The sequence below is a fragment of the Manis javanica genome, chromosome 2, assembly GCF_040802235.1.
Source record: "Manis javanica isolate MJ-LG chromosome 2, MJ_LKY, whole genome shotgun sequence".
Taxonomy (NCBI): domain Eukaryota; kingdom Metazoa; phylum Chordata; class Mammalia; order Pholidota; family Manidae; genus Manis; species Manis javanica.
Genome location: NC_133157.1, coordinates 113,315,266 through 113,331,188, shown reverse-complemented (window position 1 = coordinate 113,331,188; position 15,923 = coordinate 113,315,266). Strand labels below are relative to the sequence as shown.

The 15,923-nt window shown below is 42.9% G+C and overlaps 1 long non-coding RNA gene across 1 annotated transcript; it reads left to right on the top strand.

The window, feature by feature from the left end:
• The first annotated feature begins 6,113 nt into the window (after positions 1 to 6,113).
• LOC140847797 (uncharacterized) lies at positions 6,114 to 7,287 on the top strand. Its single transcript, XR_012127993.1, has 2 exons — positions 6,114 to 6,373; positions 6,958 to 7,287. It is a non-coding gene; the product is annotated as an uncharacterized lncRNA (long non-coding RNA).
• Positions 7,288 to 15,923: the final 8,636 nt, after the last annotated feature.

Here is a 15,923-nt window from a genome sequence, read left to right as displayed (position 1 = left end):
CATAAATGTTATCTGTCACTTCTAGCCAGGCCCAAGTAGAGTGACCTATACCTGTTAGTGCTCCTATCTGTGCTGGTAGGGTTTGCACGTTCAGCGGAGAGTGTGTCATCATAAGGCTTATAGTCTAATGGGGGAGAAAGACAATTTAAAAGAAATAAATATATAACTATATGTATGTATTAATGCTATAGGGAGTATAAATGGGCTATTAATAAAGATGAAAGGAATGACCAACGAAAAGAGAAGTGAAAGGAGGGCTGAGTAGGTAACATTTCAGTCTGCCACCTGAAAAAATAGGATAGTTTTTATACTTTTATTCTTTAATATATCTTCCAAATACTCTGATGCTAGGAATCACTCCTGTCTCAAACCCACTGAAGCAAAATCTTCAAGAATGACATTTTAAAAACTAGTTTTTAAACAAATGCTAAGTTGATTCTTTTTAAAAGAAAATTTGGAAAACATTGTCAAAGGTTCTCAAATTTCAGTGTGCATAAAAATGATCTGAGACTTCTGCTTCTGGCTATTGCAATAACGTGTCATCATGTTGTACCAAAATTAGCTAGAAAACTGGATAAAATGTATTTTTAAAAACACAATACTTCTCAGACATTAGAAAAGAGATAGCTTAGGCCTGTGACATTGAAAAAAGAAAATCAATGAGGAGAATTCTACAGTCACCTCATTTTCATTGTTAGAGGCAGTAAAGATCAAGGAAGGAATTCCCAAGGAGATCACAGCAGTCTTATTAAACTGAAAAGATTGGAAAGGTAGTTGTAGCTGAAATTTGCAGAAAAGAGGGAGTTAAGGAAGAAGAAAGTGCCAGAAATCTGCCTGGGGACTCCCATGAGTCTTTGACCAAAAACCAAGCTCAATAGGTAGAGGGCAAGACTTCAGGCAGTTGGACAAAGAACAATCACCAGGGAGAGAATTACAGAAGCTATAATCGAAACAACTACCAGAGTTTGTGCAGGGTTGAGAGATGCTTGAGAAACTTTGTTAAACACCTGAAGCAGTTAGTAGAGACCCCTAGAAAGGTTATGTTTTAGGGGAAGGGCTAAACTAGATGTAAAGAGCTACCCTAAACCCACCCCAAAAACTATAAAAACAAGTCTTCAAAGGTTCAATTTGGTCCACAAGTAAATTAACTGCTTGCCAGAGCCACATTTAACATTCATTAATGGAAAACAATAAAGCCCAAACATTCAAATATAAATTTAATAACATCCAATATCTAATAAAAATTATTAGATATGTGAAGAGGCAGGAATATGTCATCCATTATCAGAAGAACAATCAATCAATAGAAACAGACCCACCAAATAAGCTAAAATAAAATGACCAAGATGATGGAGTTAGCAGGTAAGGACTTCAAAACAATTATAAATATGCTCAAGGATCTCAAGGAAAATCTGAACATAATGTTGAAAGAAATGGAAACTATAGAAAAGAACTGAAATGTAACTTCTCGATGGAAAAAAAATACAGTATCTATAGTGAAAAATGCACAATATCGAGTTTTACGGCAGATTAGACATGGAAGAAAAGATCAGTGAACTTAAAGACAGGAAAATAGAAGCTGCCCAGACTGAGCACTGAGAGAAAAAAAAGAATGAGGAAAAAAGCCCATTTGACCATAGTATATTATGTAGTATTCTAATCTACTTGTAACTGCAGTCTGAGAACTGGGGTGGCTGGGGGGCGGGGTGGTGGGGGTAGGGGAAGATACAATATTTAAGTAAATAGTGGCTAAAATTTTTCTGAATTTGGTAAACACTAAAAAGCCACAGCTCTAAGAAGCTCAAAATCCCACATGTAGAATAAACTAAAACCACTCTAAGATGTGTCACAATTAAGATGCTGAACATTAATAATGAAAATTATAAAAATATCAAGAGGAAAAAGGTCACATTACATGTAGAGATCAAAGATCAGAGTAGCCACTAATTTTTGAAAACGAGTGCAATAGAATGACATCATTAATGCAATGCAATAGAATGGTATCTTCTCAGCTTGCCTCTTCTGGCATGGACCCATGCGTTGCGAGCAAGCTGGGATGTGGGTGATGGGCACCCCGTTATTCTTGGCCTGCCACTCCTGAGTTAGGAATCCATTGTATGAATGGAGGCTAGGTAGAGGGATGGAGTCCCCCACACGCTCTAGGAATTTAGCTCTGCAGTACAGAGTTGGGAGAGGGGGTGAGAAGTGCTGGTGGTCTCCCCATCCCAGGAAGCTACTGTAGACCTTGGATGAATCTGGAGGGACAGGAAACCCAGTCTTCTTGGCAACACTCACCCAGAGTGAGTTGGGAGGTGGAGGAAGAGAGTGGCTCAAGTGCACAGAGTCTTGCTGTTCCTACCAAGATTTAGGTATATTCTTGAGTGCTTCTTGATTTGCTGTATATCCTTTACAACAGTTTCCAAAGACTTTAAGTGGTTGTTCATTTTTATAATTTTCATTTGTTATGATTGTTTCACTGCTGATGGGTCCACAGAATTCTTCATAGCACCATTCTGAGAAAAAGAATCCTATGAAGTCTTTACAAAAGAACTAATGATCTTGTGTTTTGTGTGAGGCCAGCATTATATTGACAAAGGAAGGCAAAGACATTGGAAGAAAAAATTATAACATTCCAGATGAATGTATATACAACAATTCTTCACCAAATACTAATGAATAAAATCCAGTAATATATAAAATGTTAATGTATCATGACTGGAGTTTATCCCAGGAATGCAAATTTACTAAAACATTAAAGTAAGTTTGTTAAATATTAAAATTCACTGCATCATAATTCACTGCATTAACAGAATCAAAGAGCAAAAAAATCATGAAAAACATACCAAAATTCAACACGCTTTTGTGATAAACATTCTTAGCTCACTAGGAGGAGATGGAAATTTCACCTAACAAAGTGCATTACCCAGTTTTTTTTAAAAGTAAGCATAAGTTTGGACTCTTCACAAAAACATAAAAAATATGTTCAATATCTTTAGTGAAGTTCCAATTAAAACCACGGTGAAACTACTAGTACACACTCAATGTCTAAAAGTAAAGACTGATAAAACAGTATTGGTGAGATTGTGGAGCAAGCTGAACTTTTACACATTGCTTACGCAGTGTGAAATTGCACAATCACATTGGAAAGAGTACAACAGTGTCTTTAACATTACACATACATTTACCATATGATCGAGGTTTCACTTGTGGGCATTTACTAAAAACTAGTTTCTAGAAAAAGATCCAGACATCAGTGATGGTAGCACTTTTATAAAATAAGCAAAGTAAAAACAAGAATGAATATTGCAAAAATAGAGTTTCTGCTTTTGTGGCCTCACACAGAAAATGGGCAGATGAAGCGAAAGGCCTTAGAAACATTCCTAAAATAAAAAAACAATGAAGTCAGGAAGCCTTCCCCTACCAAATATAATTCTTGTTAAGAAGCTATAGTTATTGACATAGTAGATATTGATGCAGGAAAAGTCAGATAGGTGTACAAAATGGATAAAGAGTCCAGAAATAGATCCATAAAGATCTATTTATAGATAAGATAAAGAAAAATGGAAAAACAACTAAAGTCAGGAATACCAACTGCAGAAATTAGCAGCCCTTCTTCAGAAATAGGAGTAAAAATCACATATGCTTTCCCAACATAGTAAAGACAGAGTGCATTCAGAAAATTTACAAAGGCTGTCTTGGGACAGTAACTGTAATGGTCTGTTTATAGAAAAGCATCCCTTTTGATTTAGGGCTTTTTGAAAAAAATGTTTGACTACAGCTTCAGTAGAGAATTCATTTTCACTGCTGCTCTGTTATTTAATTAGTGTAACTCTGGTTTAAGAAAATTATGCTTCAGTTTTGTTTGATTAAGGAATGTTAAGGGCTTAAAATAGCTTTGTGCTGCAAAGTTATACTTAACAGTTTTTTCAGTCTTCTGTTACAAATCCTTCTTTTAGTCTTAGTGATTTAAGAATTGTGTAGACTGTTTATGATGTATTCATTCACCTGGATGCCATTCTTTTAAAAGGGAAATATAACATCATTTGTATTTTTAAAAATCTGTTGCCTAGATCAAAAACATTTACACTTCATTTTATATCTTTTAATCCTTCATATTCATGGAAAAAAATGTACTTGAGTTAAATATTTTTTTCTTTTGCAGGGAAGGCATTTTATGCTAGTTGAGCAAATTTTAATTTCATCCAAGAGCATATTTGAAATTTTACTAATTCTAAATGAGAATTTAGAAAATTCATGACGTGATTTCATTTTATTCATCTTTAGAAAGAGTTCAGATACAAATTAAACATTGCAAAGGGATAACAACAATAAAATCAGGGAGAGAACATTAAGAAAAAAGTTGATGAATTTGAGTCTCCCCTCTCCCCCCAATAAAGTAAATTTCTTTATTGCAGAAGATGCCATAACCAATTTAAATGTACGAAAATAACCTAGAGGAGACTTTTTGTCAACATATATGAAGGCAGATTCCTCTGTCATTAAAACTTTTATTTTTTTCCCTTCAACTTGATGTTATCAGTCTGTCTGTGAAATGCTACAGTGCTGGCTCATAATTATCCACAGAACCTATAATTCAAGACCTAGCATATAATCCAGGCAATTATAGCTCTAATTTAGAGTTTTTCAAACTTGGCACTGTTGACATCAATGGCAGATTGTTCAGTGCAATGTTGGCAGCACCCCTGAGCTCCCAGTGCCAGTAGCATCTAGTCCTGACATTCAGAGATACCTTCAAGCAAAATCATCCTTGGGGCAAAATCATCCCTGTTTGAAAACCACTGTTAGCTGTATTTTAAGCCCAGCAAGGGCAAAAGGTGCTCTGTCTGCCTTCGATCCATGTTAGCACTTGTCTTGGTGCTTTATACATAGTAACAATTCAGGAAATATTTGTTGAATATAAAGAAATAAAGAATAATTCTTCTAGAAATATTTTTCTTAACCAAAAACGCTATTACAGCAGCAGCTTATGTTATCAAGAATAATTTCTGCATTAGTGCCTCACTTATGAGAAAATGTGTTGAATATAAAATGCAACCATGAGTAGGATAATTTGCTTCTGAAACAGTATTATAGGGGGCCTATCATAACTTATATTAATTCTTTATTGCTCCATTGTTATTTTAAGACTTTCACAAAAATTCTTGATGCTGGCACAGCTAGATTTTTTTTTAATTAATGGACTTTATTTTTTGGACAGTTTTAGGTTTGTGGAAACATTGAGCAGTCGGTACAGAGTTCCCATAAACTCCTGATCCCCAGTTTTAACAAGTAGTAACATTTTGCAATTATATGGTATATTTGTTACAGTTGATGAGCCAATAATGATACATTATCAACCCAAGTCCATAGTTTACATTAAGGTTTGTTTTTGTGTTGTTTATTTTGTGAATTTTTAGACTATTTTTTTTAAAAGCAATTTTAGATTGCAAGACCACAGATAAGAACCCCAAAGAGAGGTGGGGAGAAATGCAAAAAAGCTAAAGGTCAGAGATTAGGGGATCCAGTACCCAGGGGTCACAGCTTCATCAGGACACCGTTTACTGACTTATCTGCCCTCTCAAATTCCTCTGCTAATACCAGTGTTTCTTTGTTCTTCAAATCGGAAGCTCCTTGAAAGTTTCCTGTGGAATTTACTGTTACTAACACTGGTTAATCTGAAGGTGAAAACCTCCCTTATCATGTTCTTCCCTCTTGTTTTTCCATTAGATTCCCCTACTTGGGGAGGAGGCTAAAAAACCTGAGAAACATATTTAAACACAGTTTTCTAGAATGTTAATTGTGATCCTTACTTCAATACACTCTGAAATTTTGCCAGAAAGGAGGCATGTTTTAAAATTAATGCACATATAAAATAGTACATAGCCATGTTTGGAAGTCATAGAATCTACTGCACTATTAAGCTATCAGAACTCAAAAATAGTTTTACGCTCTAGATCCTAATATTTGATATGAATTTGTAGAATCATGATTCTTGTCCTTGAATTCAAAAACCAAGCCCGTGTGTCTCCAGATTCTCTTCTAAAAAGTAATGCATATGAAAATTGTGTTCAAGTCACTAATTGTTCACTCATGCAAGTTTATATATTCATTTGATTAATGAAACCATATAGATGATGGAAGTAATCATTTGAAACAAAAAATTGCAACAATGTTTAAAAGTATTTTCAGGAAAGCTTTCATAGCATGTACTTAAGATGTCATATCTATTTTAATATATATCTTGAAATATGTTTTTATAGCTATGCAATGAAGGATCGGTGACTGATCTCGCAAAAGCCTTCCTGCCTTCCTGAAAAAGGGCGAAAGAATGAGTGAGCCCATAATTGCCTGTATTTTGCGTGAAGCACTATTGGTAAGGCCATTTAAATTGTTTGTGTGTTAGTTATTGGGCATTCTTGTTAAATAAAAAATGTGGATCCTAGTTTTAGAAAAAATCATTACATTAGTATTTATTGGTGCAAGAGTATATGCAAAATCTGAAATGCTTAGCATAAGAAATTCCTTTTTTCCATTCAAAATCTACCCTCTTTTGTTAACAGAACGCTGAGTTCTGATTTCCTAAGTGCATTTCAGTGATTGTAATTGTGATGAAGGTAGCTAATTTTTGTTTTTTTACTAATAGTTAGGTTTTTATTTGCCCATTATTTAAAAGAAGTTTATAGAATGTTCTTTTTCTATTGAGATCAACACTCTTTTAATAAACTATTTGATAGGAGCCAAGGGTATACTCTGGTTTTAGAAATTTTTATATAGTCCAAAGTACAAATGATGTACTTTGATTGAGCTAATTCAGTGTGAAACATTTAAGAATGTTTGAGTGTTAAATCTTAACATGTATTTCCTATTAATTTTGCACAAATGCATCCACCTAAAAATTTGTTGTTTTTGTTGTTTGATGTTTTCTTTAAAAGTCATTATGTATTTCCCACCTTTTAGGGACTTCAGCATTTGCATAGCAATTTTTGAAAAAAATGTTTGACTACAGCTTCAGTAGAGAATTCATTTCCCAGCATCTCCCACCTGGGATACCTGCTGCACAGGAGATGTATAAGTACTTAACCTCTTTGCCAACACATTCAAAGCCCAGACTGCAGATCCGACAGCCTGAGTTCAAATCCTGACTCTTCTACTTTCTAGCCATGTGACCTTTAGCAAGTTAGTCCCCCTCCCAGAGCCTGGTTTGTTGTCTATAAAATGGGATAATAATACCATCTATTTTATTTGGTTGTGGGGAAGATTAAATAAATTAATAATGTAAAGCACTTACAGCATATCTAGTATCTAATACTCATTCTGTAAGCATGATCTGCTGTTATTATTACTATGGCCTTCCCCTCCCCATCTGTCTCTCTCTCCCTCTATAATGTGGGTCAGACAAAAGATCCTGTCTTCTTAGGTTTTGCATCGCTAGTGTCTCACACTTGCCTGCTATATGCTCAGTAAATATCACATTGTATTATGGGTAGAAGAGGGTGTAGTCATGGAAATTCACTTGCTTTACTAAAAAATATAGCTGTGCGCTTTTGAAAATCCTACTCCAGTTTTCCACGGTCATATATTCTCATTTCAGAGAAGCTCCGTGACTGCTTCTCGTTCTTACTGTGGCATCTCAGTGATAGTAGTCAATAGCCTACAAATAGATTCAAATATATTTGATATGCATGTAGCTCATCACTGATTAGAGGGACCCCAGAGCAAGGCATTTGGCAAAGCAATCACTGTGCTTCCATGAAATGAACAGTCACCTCCTGTATTTGATGGTCTCCAGCCCAGAACCTGAGCAGTCCTGGGCTCCAGCCCACATTCTGTTTGCAGGAGGTTGTAGAGACAGTTGTATTGTTGTGGTGGTTCTTTCATTTTGTTTTGCTTTTTCAACCATTTATGGAGATCCGGGTACCATGCCAAGAGCTTTATTTTGTCTCAGTTCTTACAATAAAGCCATGTGGTAAGTCTGCAATTATCCCCATTTTACATGAGGAAACTGAGTTTCAGAAAGCCTAGGGAATTCGCTCAGTGCTCCAGCTGTCTCTACGACCAACGGTGGTAGAAGTGGGATTTGAACTCAGACCTTTCTCACTTTGAAACCCACGCCTCAAACTCCCAATTCTTTTCCCTGGATGTCTGTCCTTCAGTCACTGCTGGGAACCTCAAATATTAGATGCCCAGAATTAAACTCCTATCCGAGGATATCCGCAAACCTGCTCCTCCCCTGCACTCCTGGCTCAGGCCTGGGTCCACGCCTGCCTGGCCAGGCAAGCCCTCGGCTCGCAGCTCATTCCCATCTTCATCACTGACATCAAGCCCACTTGCAGATATTTCTCAAGTCCATTCATTGCCTCCATTTCCACTTCTACTGCCTAGGCTGGGCCCAGTGACTCTCACCTCGGGAGCAGACAGCCTCCCTGCCCACTCCCTCCCATCCATTCTCTCCATTGCTGCTAACCTGACCTTGTCACACTTCTGCTTTTTGAAAAAGTACAGATACTCTAACGTGCCCTGAAGATAAAGTGGCTCAAGGCCCTTGGTGATCACACTTCCACTCACCTCGGCAGGCCTCGTCTGTTCTCTGCACCTCCACCCTCATCGTGTCCCACCCTTCAGCCAAACACCAGCAGCAGGCCCCAATTCTGATGCAGTGATTCTGTCTGGAGTGTGCACGTGAGCCCTTGGTACCCTGCAAGGCAGAGCATGAACTGGAAAGAGTACAGCCCTTAAGTACTGGCAGCCTTGGACTCCTATCACTGGAGTCCTAGAGAGTTGCCTAACCATTCTGCGACCTCATTTTCCTCATCTGTAAAATGAGGATAATAGCACTAGTGCCTACAGGAGTTGTACGTGTATTTTTTTCCAGGTTAAAAAATCCAGCCCATCATTAGGCAAACAATGAGTGCTCAGTAAATGCTGGGGATAGTGGTGACAGCATGTGAAACATGAGTCTTGTTTGAAAGATAAGCTTCTGAGGGCTGATTTTTTGGAGATATGAACTATCATCTGAGAAAATACGAAGTATGAACACAGCATCTAGCTGGTTTCTCCTGTGTTCTTCTGAGGCGAGGCAGACATCTCTTTCCCATGGCCCAGCCTGGCTACACTGCCGGTCCTCATCCACTGGTCCCCAGCCTTCTTTCCTTCCCAGCATTCTGCATGACATTCAGATTCTCTCTCATTTCTTCACTCAGCAGATGTAGGCGCTTTATTTACTGAGAAGGTTCTTGCAGTCCAGCTGGTTTGGCAAGGACTTCTGTGAAGGCAGCTTCCCTGCTGGAGGATGATCCCCCCCAGGGCCCTCCCCTCTGGCATCCCCTTTGTGATGAAGGATAGGCCCACATCACGGGCAGTGTGACCCATCTGCTTCACGCGGCAGCCGCACGCACCGAGCGCAGCACCATGGGGCCGACAGAACCACTGTGTGTTTAAGCGCTAGTGGTTCACCTTAGGAGTTCAGCCTTTGAAAAACTGTGCCAGGACATAAGCACTCATTAAGCGGGTTGAGTTGTGATGACTTTAAGGGTAGCTTGTCCTCCCCTCTGGCTGCTTCCTGGCCTCCCTTCCCTCAGATGCCACCTCAGAACCAGGGGCCTCACTTAGAGGTGACGCAGCTGCCACCAGGCTCCTGCCTCCAGCATCTCCCACCTTCAATAGTTCGCTTACCAGGCAGACCACAAAATGAGGAAGAAAAATCTTTTTAGATTGGAAAAATAGGGCTGCAGCTAATTACATTTTAATTAGTTTCATTTTTTAATATAAATGCACCCTGATGTTTTGTGCAGGAAGGGCACAGTTCTTAAAAATCTCAGAAATAAAGTAGGAACATGACAGATTGGCTATTAAAGTGTCACACTCAGATGTGTTATTATTATTATTATTGTTATTTAACATTTCTAAGCCCCAGTACTGAGCCAGGAGTGGTAGTGGAGGGCATAGCGAGAAAGGGCCTAGAGGTGCACCAACTCAGGATGGAGGTGCTAGAGGACCCCCAGGGGGCTGGCGCTGGCTTTCCCAGGTGTCTGTGATTGCTTCTCAGAACACCCCTCAGCCATCAAGTTTAAGGACTGAGAACACAGTTGGGAGGCTTTGTGCCCTAACCCTGTCCTGTGGCCACTTGTGAAACTGCTAAGATTTCCTGGCACCTCTGCCCCAGCTCGGCAGACATATGAGTTATATTTTAGGATAGGCCTCCTCCAGAGAAACCAGTCTCTTCTTCAAAACATTTTCATCAATGAGAAAGCAGGGTTTGATGGACAGAATTTTACTTTCAGGGTACTACTCTCTGTGTAGTGGGTTGAATAGGGCCCGCAAAATATCTGTCCACCCAAGCCTCCAAACGTGACCTTGTTTGGAAATAGGGTCTTTGCTGATGTAATTAAGTAAGGCTGTTAAGGTGAGAGCATCCTAGATCAGAGTGGGCCCTGAATTAGTGACAAGTATCCTTTTAAGAGAAAGGAAGGGGAGATTTGACACACAGACCAGTGGAGAAGACAACCATGTGGTAATGGAGGCAGGAATGATGGCCTGGAGGAAGCCTGGCGCCACCAGAAGCAGCAAGAAATAAAAAGGGATTCTCCCATAGAGACTTCAGAGAGAACATGGCCTGCTGACACCTTGATTTTGGACTTCCGGTCTCCAGAACTGAGAGGAAATCGATTTTCGTTGTTGAAGGCACCCGGTCTGCAGTAATCTGTTGCAACCGGCTGTCCCAGGAAACTACAGTGCTCGGTGAAAGCATCTCCTCTCGGTATCTCCTTAAAGAGGCCCACCCGGGTAGGGGCGGATGTTTTGCAAAGGATGCTCTGGATGCTAAGTTTAATCAAGGAGCAGGATGGCCTGCTGACCTCCTCTCTGCTGAGTTGACATGAAATACCATCACATCTTTATCTTCAATGTCAAAATATGTCTCCAGATGCTTTCTAATGACCACCTGCCTGCATCCTCTAGCATTTGGGCTCAGATTTGGAAAACTTTCAAAGGGCAATGAAAGCAAGAGACTTCAGGCCTCCCATGCCCCTCTCTCAACCCACAGCAGTGTCTCCTCGGAAAAGGGAGGTGCCCGGGGCATCCTTTACACGCACTGATGTCATGCAGGACAGACACAGATCTCTGAGGGCAGGGTGGGACTTTCACTGCAGCCTCCATTTAAAGAGAGCCTACAGAGGGTCTCTTATGTAGCAGCAGTAAGAAAATGGGAATAGACATACTCTGCTGGTGATTCCCCTGGCAGAAGGCTCTTGATCAAACTCAGAGAGCCATCAAGGAAATTCCTTAAATCAAAAAACTGCCCAAGCCAAACAAAAGCTCCAAGCACTAACTGACTTCTCCCTGACTTTAATCCAGAAGAAAGTTCTTTGCTACCATCTCTACTCCCCTTTATCTCACTGTCACTGAAAGGAGAGAAATTCACCAGAGCTATGGTCTCGGCCACTGCCCATCTTCATAGACTGAGCTTTGACCATGTTATTTCCAGCAGGTCATTTTACAGAGTTACAAGACTCTGCCAGTCCTAGGGACCCAAGGTGGGCCCTCTGTAAGCAGAGACCTCTCCAAACCCACATACCCGCCTAGATGAAACTGTCCCCAAATATAAGCTGAGGCTTATGGGCCTATTTCAGAAGATGAGAGATTCTCCAGGCAGACTCCAGCCAGCCTAGCAGCTCCGTGTGGTGTCTTTCCCTCAGCTGCTCCCGTGAGTCCGGGTGCAAAATTAGACTGCAGCCCAATTGTTTAACCAGCTGTTGCCGGCAGCCCAAAACCCATACTGGGCAGGCGTCAGTGCTGCTCAAAGGATGTTTATTCTTGCACTGCTCAGGGACTGGAAGCAGAGATGTGTGCCTTACTCCTGGAAAAAGGCACCCTCCCCCCAGTTTTGCCTTCTGTGGACTAGAAGGGGAGAAACCCTGGGAGTACAGGATCCACATTTGGGATGCATCAGTTCTGGCCAGTGGTGCTCACACTGGTAACTTAGGTCCTAGAAGTGACTTTGACTTGGGTTTAATTTCTCTGGAGAAACATAGGAACCATCTGAGCTAATCATGTCCTTCCGAGCTTTTGGTGATACTGTAACTCCATATTGGCAGTGCCTGGGCGAGTCCTCAAGCATGGAGGCTAGGGGATGACCATGGGGAACAGAGAAAGTCACGGGCAACACCACTTCATGTCAAGAGTGACACTCAGCCTTCAGCAAGAAGGTTAAGCAGAAGACACAGACTATGGTCCCTACCAGATCCACAGCAGGAATTGGCATCAGAGTGTGTCCAGACGCTCAGAGGGATGCCGAGGGGGCCATCAGGAGGGCCAAATGTGTGAAAGTATTGGCTCTAGTGGCCTCGTCTGCAAGACACTGCTCCCAAGAATTGGTGCCTTTAAAGGTCAGGGCAGTTCTCACAAGTGCCAGCAACGTGGCAGCTGAAATTGGTATAAAACAGGAGATAGATTACAGGAGGCAGAATCCGTTACTGAAAGATTCCTGGAGTCTAGCACTGATAGCCGCAGCTCACTGCTAACCAGGAGATTTATGTGACAAGATTATCGATGGTATTAATCACATTTAGAAGAAAGGATTATACCTACTTCTGGGTCAGTTCTGTGCCACTAGGCCCCCGTCTAGCCAGCATGTTAACAGATGGACTGCTGGCTGCAAGAAGGTGAGGCTAAATATCTGCACAGTCATGGGAAGGAGGGAGACAGAGAAGATGAGTTCAGTGCTGGGTGGCCGAGTGCAAATCCTCGGAAGGGTCTGGCTTGGGGTTGCTGCCAAATCTGAAAGCTCCATTTCCACCTCCTCCTTCCCTCACTCCACCCCCCACAAACCTGGTGGCCTCTCCAGTCTTTGGCATGGTGGGTGCCCTTTCCAAAAGGAGGAACCCATATGTAACTGGGAACAGGAGGCATCAAGGGGTGAGACTGTGCCGAGCCCCCCAGCCACCATCCCAGAAGTGGGTCCTCGCAGCAGCACCCTCTTCTCGAGGGAGGGTCGGCACTGTGCTCACACTGCCACGGAGAGTGAGAGAGAGCTCACACTTAGGCCAGGCAGAGCACTGGAGAATATGCCATGGGGAGCAGCTCTGGGTGTCCTGTCAGAGGGTGGCTGTGATGTGGACTGACAGACTCCTTCCACCTCGGTTAGGCCTAGCGGGGAGCCGGGACTGCGCACAGGGAAAGCGAGCGGCAGGCCTCAGGGAAGGCCTCACGTCTAGGTTTGTCCTGCCACCAGGCTCAGGGATTGTTGGGTAACCCTTGAGGTTGTAAACAGAGCTTATGTTGAATGTGACCTCAGAAAACATGACTTATTTTAAATTGTGGTGAAATATGCATAGCCATACAATGTACCATTTTCAAGCACACAGTTCAGGGACATTTAGTACATTTACAAGGTTTTGCAACTATCTCCAGTTCCAGAACATTTTATCACCCCAAAAGGAAACCCAGACCCATTCCTCAGTCCCTCGCATCCCCCCTTCCCTGAAAGCATTACTTTTTCAAAATAAAGGTAATGGAATGGTTTCATGGAAGGCCCACTTTCCTAGTGTGGTCAGAAGAAGAAGGGCCTTGTGCTCAGGTCATCCATCCACCTGGGGCAGCCGCATGCTCCATGGCCTTAGCACACACAACACTACAATTCAGTTGTCTAAACTCTCCTCCCCTACCAGGGTCTAACTCCTCTCCGTGACCTCAGCTCCTAGCAGAGCAGCTGGCACATAGCAAGTCTCGGCAGCATTTATGGGACAGAAGGATATAAAAACCAGTAATTCAGTAGCCGATATGCTACTTCTTATTGTTTGGGGACATAAATCTTTGTCCTCGAGTTGTCATACTTTTGAACCCTGCACAGAAAGAAGCAAAACCCAGGGTAGGAAGAAAAAGCCCTTCGTGTCGCTCCTTTTAATTAGACGCCCTGTTAAATTGCAGCAATTTTGCACTGTGCTTCCCTGTCAGTGTGTCTAGAAGCTCTGAAGACACTCTTAACCAAGGCAGGCAGGAGTTCATTTTATTCTTTTCCTCCTTATTTTCTTTCAAAGGCCAATTTATTTTTTTTAGACATTTTGCTTTGCCTGTGCCATTCATGGAGATTTGTGTATATAACAATGCCCCTTTCACAGAGGAGGTTAGTGTGGTGGAATGGAATCCCCGGGACCTCCCACCAATCCCTTTTGATGGAGTAAGACTTGGAAAATCAATTATTTTGCCTCATAGTCTGAAGAAATTCACTGTTCTCTAGCCCGCTTACCCAGAAATACAAGCCACCAGGAGAGCTCTACTCCAGCCCCCTCCCTTGCAGCCTCCCTGGGCTGCCCTGGCACCCACTTCACTCCATGACAGGACCCGGAAAGATCAGAGGGACAGATGACAGTGTTTGATGCCCATTTTTCCCTCTATTGGAGGGAACCAGCTGAAGTGTTAACAGGCAGGCCTGGCCCCATGTTTCATGAATATTTTAGAATGTTTGCTGGCAGAATTCTAACAGTGCCGTGTCCTCCTGGGTGTACGTGTCACCCATATTCCAGGGTTTAATTGCAGCTCTGGAGAAAGGAAGCACCACTTCCCCATTAGTCCCCGTTATTATCCTAAAACATGCCGTGTGAGCTGTTCTGTGTCCAGGGTCTAAAGTCCACGTGGGCTTTTGCCTCCTTGCCCCACACTGGATCCTGACACCAGGGCAGGGAGGGCGGTTGAGTTTACAGTGACCAGGAATGTAGGGGCTGGAGAAGGAAAGGCTGTGTGCTGGCCCCGTTGTGATGTTTTTTCTCACGTGTCTTCTGGCCTATTTCCTATGCTGGTTTATTTCAGGAAAGCCCTCAAACCTGTCCCCTGATTGCCGTAAGTCCACCTGTCTCTGGGGCCTACCCCTCTGGCCAGTCTTCCCAGAGAGCTCTGACAACCGCACACACGCTAAGCATCTCTGGGCCTTCTTGGCTGGCTGGTTCCCTCTGAATTTCCTGACTAGGAGCAAGGCCTGCTCCTCCCGCTGGCCTCCCCACTGCCAAGCCAGGCGCAAAGCTGGACACCAAGCAGGCTGAATGGGTAAGAAGCCACATGAGGCCCAGGCCTCTCCCTTTTCCAAGTGAGGAAGGGCACTCGTCTACCTGGGAGCAGGCCAAGCAAGGAAGCCACACCGTGGGGCCTCAGCACCCCTCACCCGCTCCAACTCACCCCCTCCCAGGGGACTCCAGCCCAGCACTCCGACGGCACTCCCAGTCATGCCTGGTCTTCCCACAACTCCCACAGGCACCTGGGCCTCGGAGGTGCTCCTGCCACAGGCGAACCCGTTTTCCCTTCTCTGTGGTTTTTCTCCACACCGCACATACCACAATAGTGGTTCCTCCTGGCTTCTCACTCCCCACGACATTTGTGACCAGTTCTGCCAAGGCCCCCTGAGGACAAAGGCCGTTGTCATGAGCTGTTTGTAGGAGACACAGAGCAACTGACTCTATTCTTTGCTGAGCCATCACATGGACTTCCAGCTTGTGAACAAAAATGTGACTGTATGTGCTGACCATCTCTGTCCCCTGAATGGAGGCCACCCATAGGCAGGCTTTGGAGCAGCCCGGGTAGGGGCAGCCTGGGGCCCAGAGACTGGTCAGCTGGAGATGTTTGCTGCAGTCTCTTTGTGGGGCGTACAAGGACCCTGCCCATAGTGGAGCCCAGTGGGGGTCAGGACAGGCCAGCTGGCCAGCGAGTTAGCCAACACAGAGAAACATGAGAGGGCCTTCAAGGGAGCATGTACATGGTATGGGGGCCACTGTCCCATCACTCTTAGGTCTCTCATTACACCTGAGGGACAGCGAGTGGTGGGGGTTGGGTTGTATTCAAATCTTTTGGGAATGTGGAATTTGGATCTTGCCTGGACCCAGGATTCTGATGAAACACACACACTCATGTCCCATTGATGCTGAGGTTCATAAATGCCA